Raw genomic sequence first — 17263 nt, forward strand, 5'->3', positions numbered from 1 at the left:
AAGCCGCGTCTGCAACCTACACCACAGCTCAAGGCAACGCCAGATCGTTAACCCACTGAGCAAGGGCAGGGACCGAACCCGCAACCTCATGGTTCCTAGTTGGATTCGTTAACCACTGCGCCACGACGGGAACTCCAGCAGTCTGTGTTTTAACAAGTGCTCCAGGTGACCAATGCACAAGCCTGCGAGCATGTGAAATACTGGTTTAAAAGCCTCCCAAACCCTCTGTGGACAAGTGAATCTGTGTGTATAAACCTCTTTTAAGTATTTTTCTAACACAGGGCCAGTCAAACTATAGCCTCCTAGACCAAACCCAACCTGCAGCCTGTTTTTTGTAATAAAATCATTGCAATAAGATCACATCTATTTGCAATGTCTATGGGGGCTCTTTTGAGATATAATTGCAGGATGTAACAGAGGCTATATAGCCTCCAAATCCTAAATTATTTATCATCTGCCTCTTTGCAGAAAAGAAAAATAAGGCAGATTCCTGCTGTAGCACTATAGTGTAGCACTTATTACACTAAATTATCATTAGCTATTTACATACTATTCCTTTACTGCCAGGCATGTTTCTGAGTTCTGGGATGCATTCACCATCATGGAGCTTACATTCTGAAGTAAGTGGGGGTAGACTGTGAGCAAATAAACATTATTTTCCTTTTTCAATAACAGGATTAGAATTGTGTATTCCCTTGGGGGTCTAGCGCAGTGTCTGGTCCATAGTGGACATTCAATGGGTATCTATTTTTTTCCATTTCTTTTTTAAAAAGTTGAAGTATAATTAACAATGTTGTCTTAGTTTCAGGTATATGGCAAAGTGATAGTATATATATATTTTTCCCCCAGATTATTTTCCTTCATAAGTTATTACAAAATATTGAGTATAGTTCCCTTTGCCATACAGGAGGTCCTTGTTGGTTATCTATTTTTATATAGTAGTATGTGTATGTTAGTAACCATAAGTTTGTTTTATATGTCTGTGCATCTTTTTGTTTTATAAATAAAAATGTTAAAAATGAACTTACGATTCCACACATAAGTAATATCACATGATATTTATCTTTCTGTCTGACTTCACTTAACATGATAACCTCTAAAGTAAGTACCTATTAAATCAATGAATTACCAAATGAATGAATGAAAAATGCCACAGAGTGACAGGAAAGGAAATTCTCTTTGTATGTGAGACTCAGAGTACATGGAATTAAGCTGTCTTGGAGTCATCTTTCCATGTCCATAGTTAATATCTTGAGGTTCTACATTCAATGGGTCTCAAACCTCATTTGGTGTTTGATCGCCATAAAAAGTGTTAGAGACTTCAGATAATATTAAAAAAATTAAACTCAGCTTTAAAATTTTAAAATAATCTGTCCTTTTAGGAGAGGAAGCAAGGTTCAGGTTATGGGGCAAGCACAGGTGAGTCATGACCCCTTTCTGCAACTCCAGTCGTTGGGAATTACATATTCTACCTTGCTGTGGTATTTTAACATATAGGCTGTAGACATGAAAAGATACTATGAATCTTGGCCGAGTGGTTCACAATTCAAAGTACTAAGATATCCTTATGTGAAATAACATTTATCTGTGTTGGAAGAGTAGCCGCTTTACTTTATGTTGTTTACATCAAGCAGAAATGAATCTCAAGTCACTACCAATTACATATCAATCATACAGACGATAAAAATTCTGATCCAATAGATTACTTTGTTCACTGGCAAATTCTATCCAATATGGTCAAATAAAAAAGGAAATTTATTTTATTTCGTCTGTATACAAGGTAAAGAAAACTGCTGCAAAAGTAAATCAGGAAATTTAAGTGGTTAGTGACTTTCAGATGGAAATAAGAAAATTGTGACCAGCTGAAAATTTCCCTGCATTTGGAACCAATTATTAAACTCTACCTGTGAAGCTGGTATGGATATCCGGCCAATGAATCTACTAGATTATTTATACATCAAACTATCTACTAATTTGTTTTCTGATTAAATAAAATTGAGGAGATACCCAATGTGTTTTCCAAGTGTCAATTTCTAATTATTTGTCTTGATATTCAGCCTATTGACAGAAAGTCCCCTGTGGTGAGATATATAGCCCTCAAGGTGAGGCAATTAGGGAGACTGAGTAGCTTGGCCCCTTATCAAGCCCATGGGTATTCAGCCCAAAATTATACATATAAAATACATACAAAGTACTTAGCATAGTGCTTGGCAGACAGTAAACACGCAATAAATGATTCCCATTGTTATTAGCCAGAATCTGAAAACTGACTTTTGAAAGGGACATATTTTCTGACTCAGAGATGAGAGAAAACACCCCAAAGGTCTCCTTTCCCTGAGGGGGGAAAAGAAAGATGCATGGAAAGGGTATATTTTGAGGTGAGTCACAACAGTTAATTTTTGAAAGATAGAAATGGGAGGGAGCTCAAAGACAATGGCAGGATAAATGCACATTTTTGTTGCCCTCTTCCTTTCTTTAGAATTATTCACTTTGAGAGTAGCAGTTTCCAAAGACAGCTATGCTTGGATGGGGAAAACAAGGTTTGCCTTTGTGTTGAGATCCCGGCAGGAAGCACATGTACAGAACTGAACTCGTCTCTGGGCCTGCCTAGATCCTGGATACTGTAGAGAAGGTCTCTTGCTGGACCAATTTGCACTTCCCGCAAAGAGGAGGTTCCACTGAATTCTGTGCACTAAGAGCTAGCACCTGCCCATCCACATATGCTGAAAGAATTTATTGGTCCCTTAGGTCCTTAAGCAGCTCCCTGATGCTGAAGAGTTTGGAAGTTATCTCTTTGTCCAGGAAGACATTAACTACTATAATTATGGGAGAGGAGGCATTTTCTCCTTTAGACTCAATAGATGACCAAAAAACCCTCAAGCTGATACATCTACTGCTCAGAGGCAGAGAAGGCACATCTCCCACCAATGGGGGTATTAGCATCCCTTGGGACTGAGCAATGGGAGAGGAATGCATTAAGGAAAGAGTGCCTTTGGAAAGGGATGGATAACTATTAGCAGAATGTAAAACTTCTGTAGAGCTTCTAAATGGAAGAGAAGGAAAAGATAATGGTAATTTGATTGAACAAACTGAAAAAAGTTATGGAAAATATAAAAAAAATGGATAATGAGTAGAGGAATTATTGAATAAATTATGCTACATCTGTGCTTTGGAAGTTTATGCAGCATTAAAGATAATTAACACAAGCTATATAATTTGATCACTAGATATTTCTATGAGGTATTCATGAAGAAAGCAAAATGTAGACAATTATATAGAATGTGATCACATTTTTATAAAACAAATAATGGAAGATCTAGATGATTATACGTTTGTGTGTGCAAATGTTTTCAGTTTGTGTATGATTATATGAGGTTGAAGAATAACGTAGACTAAGTATTAGATTTCTAACATGATTTATGGGGTTGGAAGGGCTTATATTGATAGGAGGTAAGTGAGTAAAGATGCAGAAAGAGACGAGGCTGAGGGAGTCAAGCAACACAGGAGAAAGATAATCAACAATAATTTGGTCAAACAAGTAAGAAAAAAGAGGCTATGATAAAAAATTTCACAAAAATGGAAAAAATATGCAATTACAATAATACAAGTATATTTATGTGTACAGAAGTGTTTTCAAAGGAAAAACTGGAATGGGTAGAGGTATACCAGACAAACTAAAACCAAAGAAAGGCAGGAGAAGCAAAGTTGATCTTAGGTTAGGTATCTTAGGTTAACTGGGATTAAAAAGAACATTGTGGAATAATAAAGAGTAAAGAATAATGAAATGCAATTCTTTAAAAGTACAATAATAAACCTGTTTTTGCCAAACAGCACGGTGGCTGATTACATAAAGATAATGTATTAGAAACACAGGAACATTTCATTACAAATTTAAATTAGGGTATTTGGGTTTATATTTATAGATTATGCCAAATCAGGTAAACCAAAAGAAGTTAAGATAGGAAGAAGTTGAATAATATGATCATACTCGAGTGTGTGTGTTCTTGTGTTTAAGGAGAGGAAAAAAGAGAGAGAGACGGAGACAGAATTTCACACCTCACAAATAAGAAGCAATTTTTTTTTACGTGCATGGAATATTTTCAAGATCAGTCTTCTGCTTGCTGACAAAGAATAAATGAAAACACTTTAAAGTAGAGACTTTACAGGTCATATTCTCTGACAGTTAATCCTACAGTCTAGAAGGTCTGAAAAATTAAGAAACATGCTCTTAGAAAACCCTTAGATGAAAGAGGAATTCAAAAGTGAAATTGTAAAGTATCTAGAAAGCCATAAAAGGAAAACACTTTACACTAAAACACATGGGACACAGCTAAAGATATTCTCATAGAAAATTTTACATTTTAAATGGTTTCATTTTTAAAGAAGACAGAAAATATGGGAACTTAGTATTTATCCTGAGAAATTAGACAAAACAAACAATATGCTAAAAGAAAGCAGTAGAAAGAATACAAAATAGTGAATCTGAAAGAGTGAAATAGAAAATAAAAATAAATCTGAAAATAAAATTTCTTAGATCAGTGATACAGATTATGAGCTCAATTAAGCAAAAAAGGGAAAAAAAAAGAAAAGCAAATCACATATTGGTGTGAAAATGGAGATATAATCCACATATAAATGAGACTTAATAAATACTTTAAATACTATAACTTTTTTTTTTTTGTCTTTTGTATTTCTAGGGCCACACCCATGGCATATGGAGGTTCCCAGGCCAGGGGCTGAATCGGAGCTGTAGCTGCCAGCTTATGCCGCAGCCACAGCAATGCCAGATCAGAGCCAAGTCTCTGACCTACATCACCGCTCACAGCAACACTGGATCCTTAACCCAATGAGCGAGGCCAGGGATCAAACCCGAAATCTCATCGTTCCTAGTCGGATTCCTTTCGGCAACGCCAGGACAGGAACTCTGCTCCAACCTTTTTGAAAGCTTAGCTTATGCAGATGTTTTCCTAACAAAGAGATAAATTACCAATACTGTCTCACGAATAAGCAGAAAATTTGGGATACAGATTATTGTAAAATAGATTGGAAAAGAGATTTAAAATGTCAGTAAACAAGGAATTTTCATCAGAGAGTTTCAAAAATGAGTTTTGTCTAATCTTTAGAGAACAGGTAGTTCTAATCTATTTAAATTATAGACCATAAAAAATGCAAGAAAGCTTCTAGAATACATAAAGACAATGTATTAATATCAAAACATGATAAAGAGTACACAGAGAAGGAAAATGTAGTTCAATGATAGTTTAAATTATAGATGCAAATAAAATATTATCAATTAAAATTTAGTACTGAGATAGTCACAGGTAGAATTCCAGGAATAAGGGAGTGAATACAAAATCGGGAAATTTAGCACATTTTATGATGCCATGATATTAATGGAGAAAATCAAATGAATACAGCCCTAGATGCTGACAGATAGTTGATGGAATTTAGCAGATGTTCTCAATAAACCCTGATTAAAATAAGAAAGAAAAGAAATTTATTTAGAATATCCTATCTTAGGACAGGATAAGGATAAATAATTTTCACTTGTAAACAATGAGAAGTCCACCTTTATTATTATTTAACTTAAAAAATACATGCTAGCAAATGCAATAAGAAAATAACTTTAAATAATAAGTACTGACCTTTGAGGAGTAAAATTATCCCTATTTTTAAATAAAAGTTGAAACCTAAGAAATCTAAAATGCCTAGGCCTCTCAAGAGAAATTTGCAAAGTGGCTATGTACATTATAAGTACACATCCATGAATATATTTCCTTCATATTTTATATAACCATCTATCAATAAAAATGAAGTTAACCTATTCAAAATGGCAACAAAAACTATGAAATAATTGGGACTGATTTTAACAAGAAGTAAAAGACCTATAAGAAGACCTCCATAAAACATTTCTGAAAGAAATTAATCAAAATGTAGACTAAAGGAAAGATTTAGCATGTTCTTAATGTTAACACTTAACACCATAAACTCGTAAACACTCAACACCATAAATTTGACACCATAAACTTGTAAACACTTGACAATTCTTCTCAAGTTAATATGTGAATTACAAGATATTTTAGTAGGAGCCCTAAGATGTTTTCTTTGGACTTGGATTAAAGCGATCTACAATTCTTTTGAAAGAAAAATATTCAAGGGCATAATATTGGCTTTGGGATGTGTGAATAAATTAGTAACACAGAAAATAAATTTTAGTAATGGGCTGCAGTGTATATACGTATGGGTGTATGTGTGTGTAAGGTAAAGGCAGTATTTCTGTTCACTGTGAAACAATGTTATAATTTATTTTATTTCATTTTTTTTTACCAATAGCGCTATTAAAATGATTATCCTCCTGGAATAAAAGAGAGTTGGATCTCTCCCTATCACCATCCACAAATATACACACAGACACACAGGAAGGTAAATAAATGAATAAGTAAATTAAATTATTATAAGTGAACTGTGGGAAAGCCATCATAATCTTAGGAAAAATTTTAGAAGAAATATGTGTATATTCTAGGGGTCTGAAGATTCTTAAAGTCACATAGTATATCCAGAATCCAACGACAAAAATTATGTATTTAATCTGAGCAGGGGAAAATTGAAAATTATTTCAATAAAGATACCATGAATGAGGTCAAGTGCATGCTTGATTGGAAGAAAACTTCAGTGCACATAAAAGATATAATATTAATATTTATACTGTGTAATCAGCTCTTAAATTTGATGACATGCAGATTAGCAACCATAAAATTAGACAAGAAGTTGTTAGAGTACATAAACCCCAAAAGACCAAATTCAAATGACCAGTACCCATACAAAAAGATTCTCCAACTCACAAATAAGAATATGGAAATGAATAATGAAATATCTCTTTTTACCAATCACATTGGCAAAAAAAGTCACCTTGAGATTGGACTATATTTGGGCCTTTTTTCAGATGAAGTCCTGGCATTTTCGCTAGTTATCTACAGGCCCATTTTGCTGTCATAGGTGCTAAGATCACACTTGGAAAATTGTCTCTCCTAGAGATTGTCCGTCAACTTTCCCACACAACACTGAGTATTCAGGAATGATTAGATACCTGAGTTCAAGTGACTTTATTGTTTATTATCTATGTACTGTCTTTCCAGTGTCAATCTATCAGAGTGAATCTATCGGTCTGCAGATATGAATAATCTTGTCTGTTAACTCTGAATATAAATTCACAAACTATCATTTGGAATTTGCTTTTTTTAAACCTAAGTTCCTTTGAGTTGAATTAGTACAAATCTGTCCATCAAAGCTCAATCCTCGTAACAACTTTTTTCTTTTCTTCCAGTTTTATTGAGATATAATTGACATACAGACTGTATAGTTTTAAGATATAGAGCATAATGATTTGACCTAAGACGTCATGAAATAATTACCATCATAAGTTTAGTGAACAACTACTATCTCATATAGATACAAAATTAAAGATATGGAAAATATATTTTTCCTTGTGCTAAGAACTCAGGATGTACTCTGAACAATTTTCATATATAACATACAGCCGCTTTACACACAGACTTGTAAATAAAGGTTATGGCAGCATTATCCAAATAGTCAAAAACTTGAAGCGATCCAATAGCCACTTGGTGAATGGATTGAAAATGTAGTATATCCCTACAGTGGAATATTACTATTATGTTTTTTTCTTTTTTTGGCCATCCCAAGGCATACGGAGTTCCCCGGGTCAGGGATCAGATCTGAGCCGCAGTTGCAACCTATACCACAGCTGGTGCAATGGCAGATCCTTAACCCACTGTGCTGGGACGGGAATAGAACTGAGTCCCAGTGCTCCCAAGACACTGCCAACCCCGTTGCACCACAGCAAGAACTCCAATGGAATATTATTTGAACAATAAAAAGGGATGAAGAAGTACTAATAAATGTTACAACATGGATGAATCTCAGAAAAATGCTAAGCAAAGAAGCTAGATGCTAAGACGACATGTTGATTCCATTTATGTGAAATGTATAGAAAAGTCAAATCTATAGATACAGGTGTCAGACCAGTGGCTAACTGTGGCTGGAGGTGAATGAGAGAATTGACTAAAAAGAGAAGAGAAGGAGTTTTGAGGGGTGATGGGAATATTCTAAAACTGGATTGTTGTGATGGTTTTACAACTTAATACACTTACTAAAAGTTGTTTACTCTCAAGGACGAATTTTCATTGAATATAAATTATGACACAACAGAGATAAAAATACAGTTCTTTAGTTCTCCCTATAATTTATAGGCAACAGTATGATGGAGCTATAATCTTTCTACATATATGTGAATGTGCATATACTTACATATGTGTGTGCATATATATTTGTGTACATATATGTTTAGTTTAACTTTTCTTCTAGCATACAATGTAAACACTGTTTTTTCTGGGTATTTATGTTTGTAAATATTATTTATTGTCTGTGCCACTGGAGAATGCTCTTTTTTTTTTGTCTTTTTAGGGCCATATGCCAGAATATGGAGGTTCCCAGGCTAGGGATCCAATCGGAGCTGTTGCTGCTGGCCAAAGCCAGAGCCATAGCAACACCGGATCCGAGCCTACACCACAGCTCACGGCAACGCCGGATCCTCAACTCACTGAGGGAGGCCAGGGGTCGAACCCGCAACCTCATGGTTCCTAGTCGGATTTGTTTCCACTGCGCCACGACGGGAACTCCGAGAATGCTCTTTTTGATAATTACCAAAGAAATTCTGGAGTTCCCGTCATGGTGCAGTGGTTAACGAATCCAACTAGGAACCATGAGGTTGCGGGTTCGATTCCTGGCCTTGCTCAGTGGGTTAAGGATCCAGCGTTGCCGTGAGCTGTGGTGTAGGCCGGTGGCTACAGCTCCGATGAGACCCCTAGCCTGGGAACCTCCATATGCCGCGGGAGTGGCTCACGAAAAGGCAAAAAAAAAAAAAAAAAAAAAAAAAAAAGCCAAAGAAATTCTTTTGGAAATGTTTGCCTGGAAACCCTGAATTTATATTTATGCAACATGTACATAATTGCATGTCAGTTTAAAAAATGTAAAGTTAAATTCAGTAAAACAACTTGTTTAGGGAGATATGAAACAATATTGGACTATGTTCACTTACTTTTTTAGTCTTCAGTCATTGAATGTACATATATTGAGTTTCTTTTTTGTGCAGGGAGACCTAAAATGTCAAAAGCTAGAAGAGAATGCGGGGATGATGCAGTGACTGCAACTTACAAAATAGTGAAACTCAGGACCAGAGAAGTCGAGTTCTTGTCCAGTGAAAAACTTGTTTTTAATTTACAAATAGAATTGATTCTAAAAATAAGTTTGGGGAGAATTGACAACTTTTAAATTTTAAATCTTCAAATATATGAATCTGGTATATACACCCATCAATTTAGATGGTTAAAATTTTTTTTCTTAGTAATATTTTACAATCTTTTAAAAACTGAATTATAGTTGAAATCCAATGTTGCATTAGTTTCAAGTGTACAGCAAACTGTGTGTGTTTATTTATGTATATACATTCTTTTTTGGATTCACTTTCATTATAGGTTATTACAAGATATTGAGTATAATTCCCTGTGCTATACAGTAGGTTTTAGTTGTTTATTTTATATATAGTAATATATGTCTGTTATCCCAAATTCCTAATTTATCCCTCCCCCGCTTTCCTCTCTGGTAACCATAAGTTTGTTTTCTGTATATAAATTCATTTGCATCATTTTTTAGATTCCACTGTAAATGATATCCTATGATATTTGTCTTTATGTGACTTCACTTAGTAATATAGTCTCCAGGTCTATCCATGTTGCTGCAAATGTGATTATTTCATCTCTTTTTATGTCCGAGTAATATTCCAACACATCTTTATCCATAGATCTGCTGATGGACATTTAGTTTCCTTCCATGTTTTGGCTATTGTGCATAGTACTGCAATGAACACTGGAGTGCATATATCTTTTTTGAATTATGATTTTCTCCAGATATATGCCAAGGAGTGGGGCTACAGGATCATATGTTAACTCTATTTTTAGCTTTTTAAGAAGCCTCCATATTGTCCTCCATAATGTCTCTACCAATTTACATTCCCACCAACAACGTAGCAAGGCGCCTTTTATGCAAAACTCCTCTACAAAATACTAGCAAAACAAGTCCATCCATACATTAAAAGCATCCTATGCCATGATCGAGTGGGATTTATCCCAGGGATGCAAGGATATTTCAATATATGCAAATCAATCAGTATGTTACATCACATTAATTAGAGAATAAAAAACTTATGCTCATGTTAATATATGCAGAAAATGCTTTTGATAATATTTAACATCAGTTTATGATAAAACCTCTCCAGAAGGTGGACATAGAGGGGAACTACCTCAATATAAGAAAAGCTGTATATGACAAACCCACAGCTGACATCATACTCAATGAAGAAAAGCTGAAAGCATTTCCTCTAAGATCCAGAACAAGACAAGGATGTCCAGGGCAAAACTTCTTAAAAGACAAAGCTGGAGCAGATTCTCCTTGTGTCATTCTCCCTATTACACTTGTGCTAAGTGCTATATTTGTAAGAATTTACCAGAAATTGAACCAATAAAGAGATTAAAAAGTCACACTTTATCACAATCTCTTTAGGACTAACTCATATGTAGCAAAGTCAACATTTGTGTCACTCAAGAGACAGCAGGCTCTGAGGAAGCTAAGACGCTACAGGAAATTCACTTGATGACAGCCTTCTCTTGCCAGATTTAAAATGGAAAGCATTCTAAACCTTATCACATGTTCCTCCACATTTCCTTACAATGTAATTTCATCCTTGTTAGCTATAAATATTGTTGAAGGGAATTGAAACTGACAAGCCTCCTTCATAATAGTTTAGGAAACGAGATTAAACATTGATTGATTAGCAAACCAAACTTCAAGCAGCACTTCAAAGAAAATCATTCAATAATCTTATAATACATGTAGTCCAAACATTTAACCCCCCTAATTTATATATTCTACGCTTTACCATGTGAGGAGATCAATACATGATGTATCTTACAAACAACAAAACTGATTTTTTTTTTCTACCTTAGGTTAGAGATCAGGTTTGGCCAATGTAAAAATGCTTCCACTTAGCTGAGGAGCAGAGAGAGAGGGATGGGGGATTATTGAATGTAAATTGGGCATTTGTGCAGCAACTATAAAAGCGGAGTACACATGTTAATAGATGGAGTTTTTTTAGCCTTCTATTTTACATATATTTAGAGTAAACTGCAAATACACACGATGTCACAAACGGATTTGAAAACTGTTTTCACAGCGACTGAATTAGCTTCAGGGTGTATTTTAGTCAATAGATGAAGGTCGGTCAATTTTTTAAAAGAGGAATTCAAACATTTGAAATCTTACTTTTAAAAACTTGCTCTTATTTCAGATGGCCAAGAAATGAGAAAAATATTGACTTTTTGCTATTAGCTCTCCCTCACCCCGCCCACCCCTCATTGGGCTGCACCCTGCTGGCCTACAAGGCCTGTACTTACCCAGGTTCAAGACCGAAGAAATAGCCCAGAGTCAGCAACAAAGACCTCAGTGATTTAACGGATGGGGAGCTTATTTGTCTGAAGTGAGGTCCTGGCGTTGACACCCCACCTTGTGTGCTGAGGATGGTGAGCAGAACATGGCTGCAGTCTTTGCGCCTGCTCCCAGGGGGAGGGGGAGATTGCCAGTTACAGGCGGAATTGCCATCAGGTTGGCTCATGGGTTACCAGGGAAACTAGCAAGGAGCAAAGCCCTCACTGCCCCTTTGGTAAGCTCTCCAGGTGGAAGTGTTCTGATCAAGGTTGAAACAATTGCTAGCTGGGGCCGGGGGCAAGCATGTAGGAAGGTCAGACCTATGAGCAGGGTGTAGGTGAAGCAGGCACAGGTTGAGCAGGGGATATACAGAGAGCAGGAGAATAGCCATCTTGGGTGGCCTGACCATATAACCTCTCAACCTTGGAAAGATTACAATCCTCAAAAACTTTCAATTATCATTATATTTGAGTGATTCACACACTAAAAATTATATTGATATCAAAATTGGTGGTAGGGCTCTAAAATAGACACATGTGAAAAGACTTTAGAAATCAGCTATACAGGCAGTAGTGATTTTTTTAATATTAAGTTCATCTATACTTTTGTATTCCTTTATTTGGCAAATATTAAACATTTATAAAAAGGCCAGGATCCCATCAGGTGTTGGAAATACAATGATTAAACAAAACAGACTCATTTTCTGCTCTAATGAAGCTTAAAATATCAGATTAGTAAATTGGCAATTATAATATAGTAAGATAATTGATAAGTCTTGAGCTAACCAAACAAGATGAGATATGCAGTTGAGTCCATTAAAAAAACAGACTCCTATTTTGTAGATGTCATTTTTAGTATTTATTATGGGGATGAGGAAAACAGTTTGTGGTAGATCGCATTTTCTAAAACTATTCGGTGATATTTCTGGTTTCACATGCTCTTACAATCTTTGCTACACCAAAGATAAAGACAAGGAGTCTAGGAGTTCTCCTGTTTTTCAGTGGTTAAGGATCTGGTGTTGTAACTGCAAGCAGCTTGGGTCACTGCTATGGTGCTGTTCAATCCCTGGCCAGGGAGCTTCCACATGATGAAGGTGTGGCCAAAAAAAAAAAAAAAAAAAAAAAAAGGCAAGGGGTCTACTTTTTATCTCTTTCAGCTTGGAAGTGTTACATATACTTTGATCAAAAGAGTATAGCAGATATGATACTATGTAACTTCCAAGGCGAGATCTAAAATTATACAGCTTCTGCCTGCCTCTCTCCTGAGATATTTAGGAGTGGAGCACAAGCACCCCATTGTAAGAAAACCCAGTAGGGAGTTCTCAATGTGGCTCAGCCGAAATGAGCCAGACTAGCATCCAAGAGGATGCAGATTTGATCCCTGGACTGCTCAGTGGGTTAAGGATCCCGCATTGCCGTGAGCTGTGGTGTAGATTGCAGATGCGGCTTAGTTCCTGAGATGCTGTGGCTCTGGCGTAGACTGGCAACTGTAGCTCCGATTGGACCCCTAGCCTGGGAACTTCCATAGGCTGCAGGTGAGGCCCTAAAAAGCAAAACAAACAAATCCAGGTAAGTGGAGGGTTGTGTGAACATGTTCCAGTTTATAGCTGCCCTGAAGGTCTCAGCTGACAGCCAGTAGCAAGAGTGGGATGTGTGAGGGAGCAGCCTTCAGATACCTATAGGCTTCCATCTTTAAGCTGCCTCAGCTAATGCTTAGTGGTGTCAAGACCAGCTGTTACTTCCCAAGCCCTGCCCAAGTGGCACATTTTTGAGCAAATTAAATTCTTTTGGTGTTTAAGCCGTTAAGTTTGAGATTTTCTTATTGCAGAAATAGAGAGTTGGAAAAAATATCTCTGTCTAAACTATGGTTCATTTCAGTAAAATGATTATTACAGGACTATGTATTTAACAAAAAAAATGCTTCTTGAAAATTGACCTCTAGTACTTGTCTACATTTCTCTATTTCCCCAAATTCATTTTCTTTTATTCATATTCCATTTGCATTTTCAGTCAAATATAACTTTTTTTTTTGGTCTTTCTGTCTTTCTAGAGCCGCACCCGTGGCATTTGAGGTTCCCAGGCTAGGGGTCTAATCGGAGGAGCTGTAGCCGCCGGCCTACACCACAGCCACAGCAATGTGGGATCTGAGCCGCAGCTGCAACCTACACCACAGCTTGTGGCAATGCCAGATCCTTAACCCACTGAGTGAGGCCAGGGATCGAACCTGCAATCTCATGGTTCCTAGTTGGATTCATTTCCACTGTGCAAAGACGGGGACTCCCAAATGTAATTTTTTTCCCCCATATTCATTCCAGAGAAATTTACTGAACATTTACTCTGTGCTAGGCATTTTTTTCTAGATATTAATTTTCCCTGAGCAGACTATGCCCATTCACAACTCTGTATTTTGACATACTGTTCTTTCTATCAGAATACCTTTCTCTACCTTCTCTGACATACTTCAGCTTACCCTTCCATAATAACCACTTCTTTTTTCTTTAAAAAAAAAACTAGCTCTTTTTTTTTTTTTTTTTTTTTTTGTCTTTTTGCCATTTCTTGGGCCGCTCCTGCGGCATATGGAGGTTCCCAGGCTAGGGGTCGAATCTCAGCTATAGCCGCTGGCCTACGCCAGAGCCACAGCAGCGCGGGATCCGAGCCGAGTCTGCGACCTACACCACAGCTCACGGCAACGCCGGATCGTTAACCCACTGAGCAAGGGCAGGGATCGAACCCGCAACCTCATGGTTCCTAGTCGGATTCGTTAACCACTGCGCCACCACAGGAACTCCAATAACCACTTCTGATGTTGCCTCTACTGTGAAGTCTTTCCTGATTCCATTGGTAGTAGCTTTGTCTGCCTTGTATTCAGATAACTACACACATATCTGTTATAGCTCTTACACACAATTAGGATTCTCATTTTAGTCTGACTCCTTACTAATCTTAAATCTCTAGAGGTCAGGTACAAATGTGTTTGTAAGCTACGATTTTCTTCCACTCTGTACTGTAGTATCTGCAATGTATTAGTTTCATAATATATGATGATTGAATATTATCAAAAGATATTGAAATATTGACTAAGCACTAGTTTTTTTTTTTTTTTTTACTATTTTTAGTACTCTATGAAAGTAATATTAAACACATGATAATAATAATCACATCATTCGCTATTGGAAACAGATTTCCTGTATGTAACTAAATCTATCAAGCAGTCATAGCTTTTACTCACAACTAGCCTTAGATGATTTTAACAACCAGACAGAGATTAAAGATTTCAGGAGTTCCTGTTATGACTCAGCAGGTTAAGAATCCGACTAGTATCCAAAAGGATGCAGGCTTGTTCCTGGGCCTCGCTCAGTGGGTTAAAGATCTGGTGTTGCCACAAGCTGCAGCACAAATCACAGATGCAGCTTAGGTCTGGTGTGGCTGGATCTGGCATTGCTGTGGCTGTGGTGTAGGCCAGCAGCTGCAGGCTCTGATTCTGGGAATTTCCATATGTTGCAAGTACAGCCCTAAAAAGAAAAAAAAAAAAAAAAAAAAGATTTCATTGCCTATTTCTAAACTCTAAATATATTTAGCTCTCGGATTAACCTAACAAGATATCATAAGAAAGAATTTTCATTACCCTGTTGAGCTGCAACTATGAGTAAGAGTACAACTAAGATATATTTTTCATAAAGCGTTCAGAACATTTTCTGCTTAACGGGATGTTTCATCCAAATAAATTGGTGTGATTGTTAATGGTACTTTTCCTTTTAATCATTAAGGGCCTTCTGTGTTAGGAACTGAACTGTTATCATTTACTGAACCACAGTTCACTGGAGCCAAGATGGAGATGGAAGACCTCCCTTTGATCTTTCCTATTTCGAAGCTCAAATGGAGGTACCTTATGTACTTTTTAGTCACATTCTAAAAGGGCTCATTAAGAAATAATGCCATAAAATCAATGATGTTAGAGTTTCAGCCTTGTGAACATAACCATTTCTAGATATGTAGGAAACACTGAGGGCTCTGTAGGGAAAGCTTCCTAAATCATGAGTGCTAGCTACTTGGATTGGTGCCTCTGGGGAAGAGAAAGAAAAAGTAAATAAAATGATGAATTAAGACTCTGTGAAACAGACAAATAATGTAATGAATCAGATGGTTCCCTTGACAGTCAGAAAACATTTTTTCTCAAAGTTTAATCATCGTAGATGTATATTTTAACAGAAAAATAAGTGGTTCATTGAGCAAAAGCTTTTGATTGTTTTTTCATGGTCTAGTTTCACCTATCTTATTTATCTATCCCAGAAACACTTTGGGAATATTACAAATAAACACAGAGCTATCTCACTAAGACAGCTGTAAGAAATAGGGCAGTTTTCATAAGTAAGTTTTTAATCATCAAATAATAAATTCTGGACAGAGTGTGGAGAAAAAGGACAGTTTACAAGAGCCAAGACATGAAAGCAACCTCAATGTCCATCAACTAATGATGGATAAAGAAGATGTGGTACATATACACTATGGGATATTATCAGATATTTAAAAAAAAAAGAATGAAGTGATGCCATTTTCATCAATGTGGATGAACCCAGAGATTACCATCCCAAATGAAGTCAGACAAAGACAAATATCATATGATATCACTTATATGAGGAATCTAAAAAATGATAGAAATGAAGGGAAATGTGGGGTGTTGGGGGAATAAATTAGGAGGTTGTATTGACATATACACACTACCTGTATAAGATAGATAACTAAAAAGGACCTACTTGCACAGTTTAGCTAAGGGAACTATACTCAATATTTTGTAATAATCCTATAAGGGAAAATAATCTGAATCTGAAAAAAAATAGATGTGTATCTATATCTATATATCTGAGTTACTTTGCTGTACATTAGAAAATAATACAATATTGTAAGTCAACTATACATCAATTAAAATTAATAATAGAATCTAAAACTATTTTATTTATACAGACTGAATTTTCCCCTGCATAGAATAGATGCCCATGCACTCTGTCTTTAGGAGTTCTGATAATGACTCTTCTTGTTCCCCAAATTCGCACACTCCAATTTAACATTCTCCGGTGGCTGAAACTTTTCTAATGAAGATTTTTCTTTCTTTTTTTTTTTATTTTATTTTCCCACTGTACAGCAAGGGGGTCAGGTTATCCTTACATGTATACATCACAATTACAGTTTTTCCCCCACCATTTCTTCTGTTGCAACATGAGTATCTAGAAGATTTTTCTATTTCATTACTTATACTAAGATTGAAAATGTGGATATTCTAGGGGAAAGAAATTGATATCTGTGGTTCTTATTAAATTGGAAGTGGCTAGTAACATCTTTGTCTAGAAATTAATTATGATAGAATAGACCATGGACTTTGGAGAAGAAAGGGGGGGGGCTCTGGAGTTCTCTTTCGGCACAGTGGGTTAAGGATCCAGCATTGTCACTGCAGTGAACTTCCACATGCTGTGGGTGCAGCCGCAAAAAATGGGGGGGTTTACTTACACATCTGCCCATTTTATCATTTTGCCTAGGACCAGCTCAATTCCCAAATAACTGAAATTTATCCATTTTAAACTGTGGGGTGTATTTTATTGCTCATAGAATGTATCCAAAATGTATCATGTATTCCTTTGATTTATTAAAGAGAGCATACTCTATGGAATATAAACTTTTTTCATGACCGGGGATCATTATTTTCGTGGTTCTGA

The 17263-nt window shown here is 36.2% G+C and overlaps 1 long non-coding RNA gene across 1 annotated transcript in view; it reads right to left on the reverse strand.

Moving 5' to 3' along the window:
• LOC146399789 (uncharacterized) overlaps positions 1–11677 on the reverse strand; it is a 55616-nt gene extending 43939 nt beyond the window's left edge. Inside the window, exon 1 of the long non-coding RNA XR_014816720.1 lies at positions 11526–11677. This is a non-coding gene — a long non-coding RNA (uncharacterized LOC146399789). The remainder of the gene's footprint in view (positions 1–11525) is intronic.
• Positions 11678–17263: the final 5586 nt, after the last annotated feature.

The sequence above is a fragment of the Sus scrofa genome, chromosome 9, assembly GCF_054392235.1.
Source record: "Sus scrofa isolate SSC_HxYL_T2T_F1_AM1 chromosome 9, Sscrofa_HxYL_maternal_Yorkshire_Landrace_v2.0, whole genome shotgun sequence".
Classification (NCBI taxonomy): Eukaryota; Metazoa; Chordata; class Mammalia; order Artiodactyla; family Suidae; genus Sus; species Sus scrofa.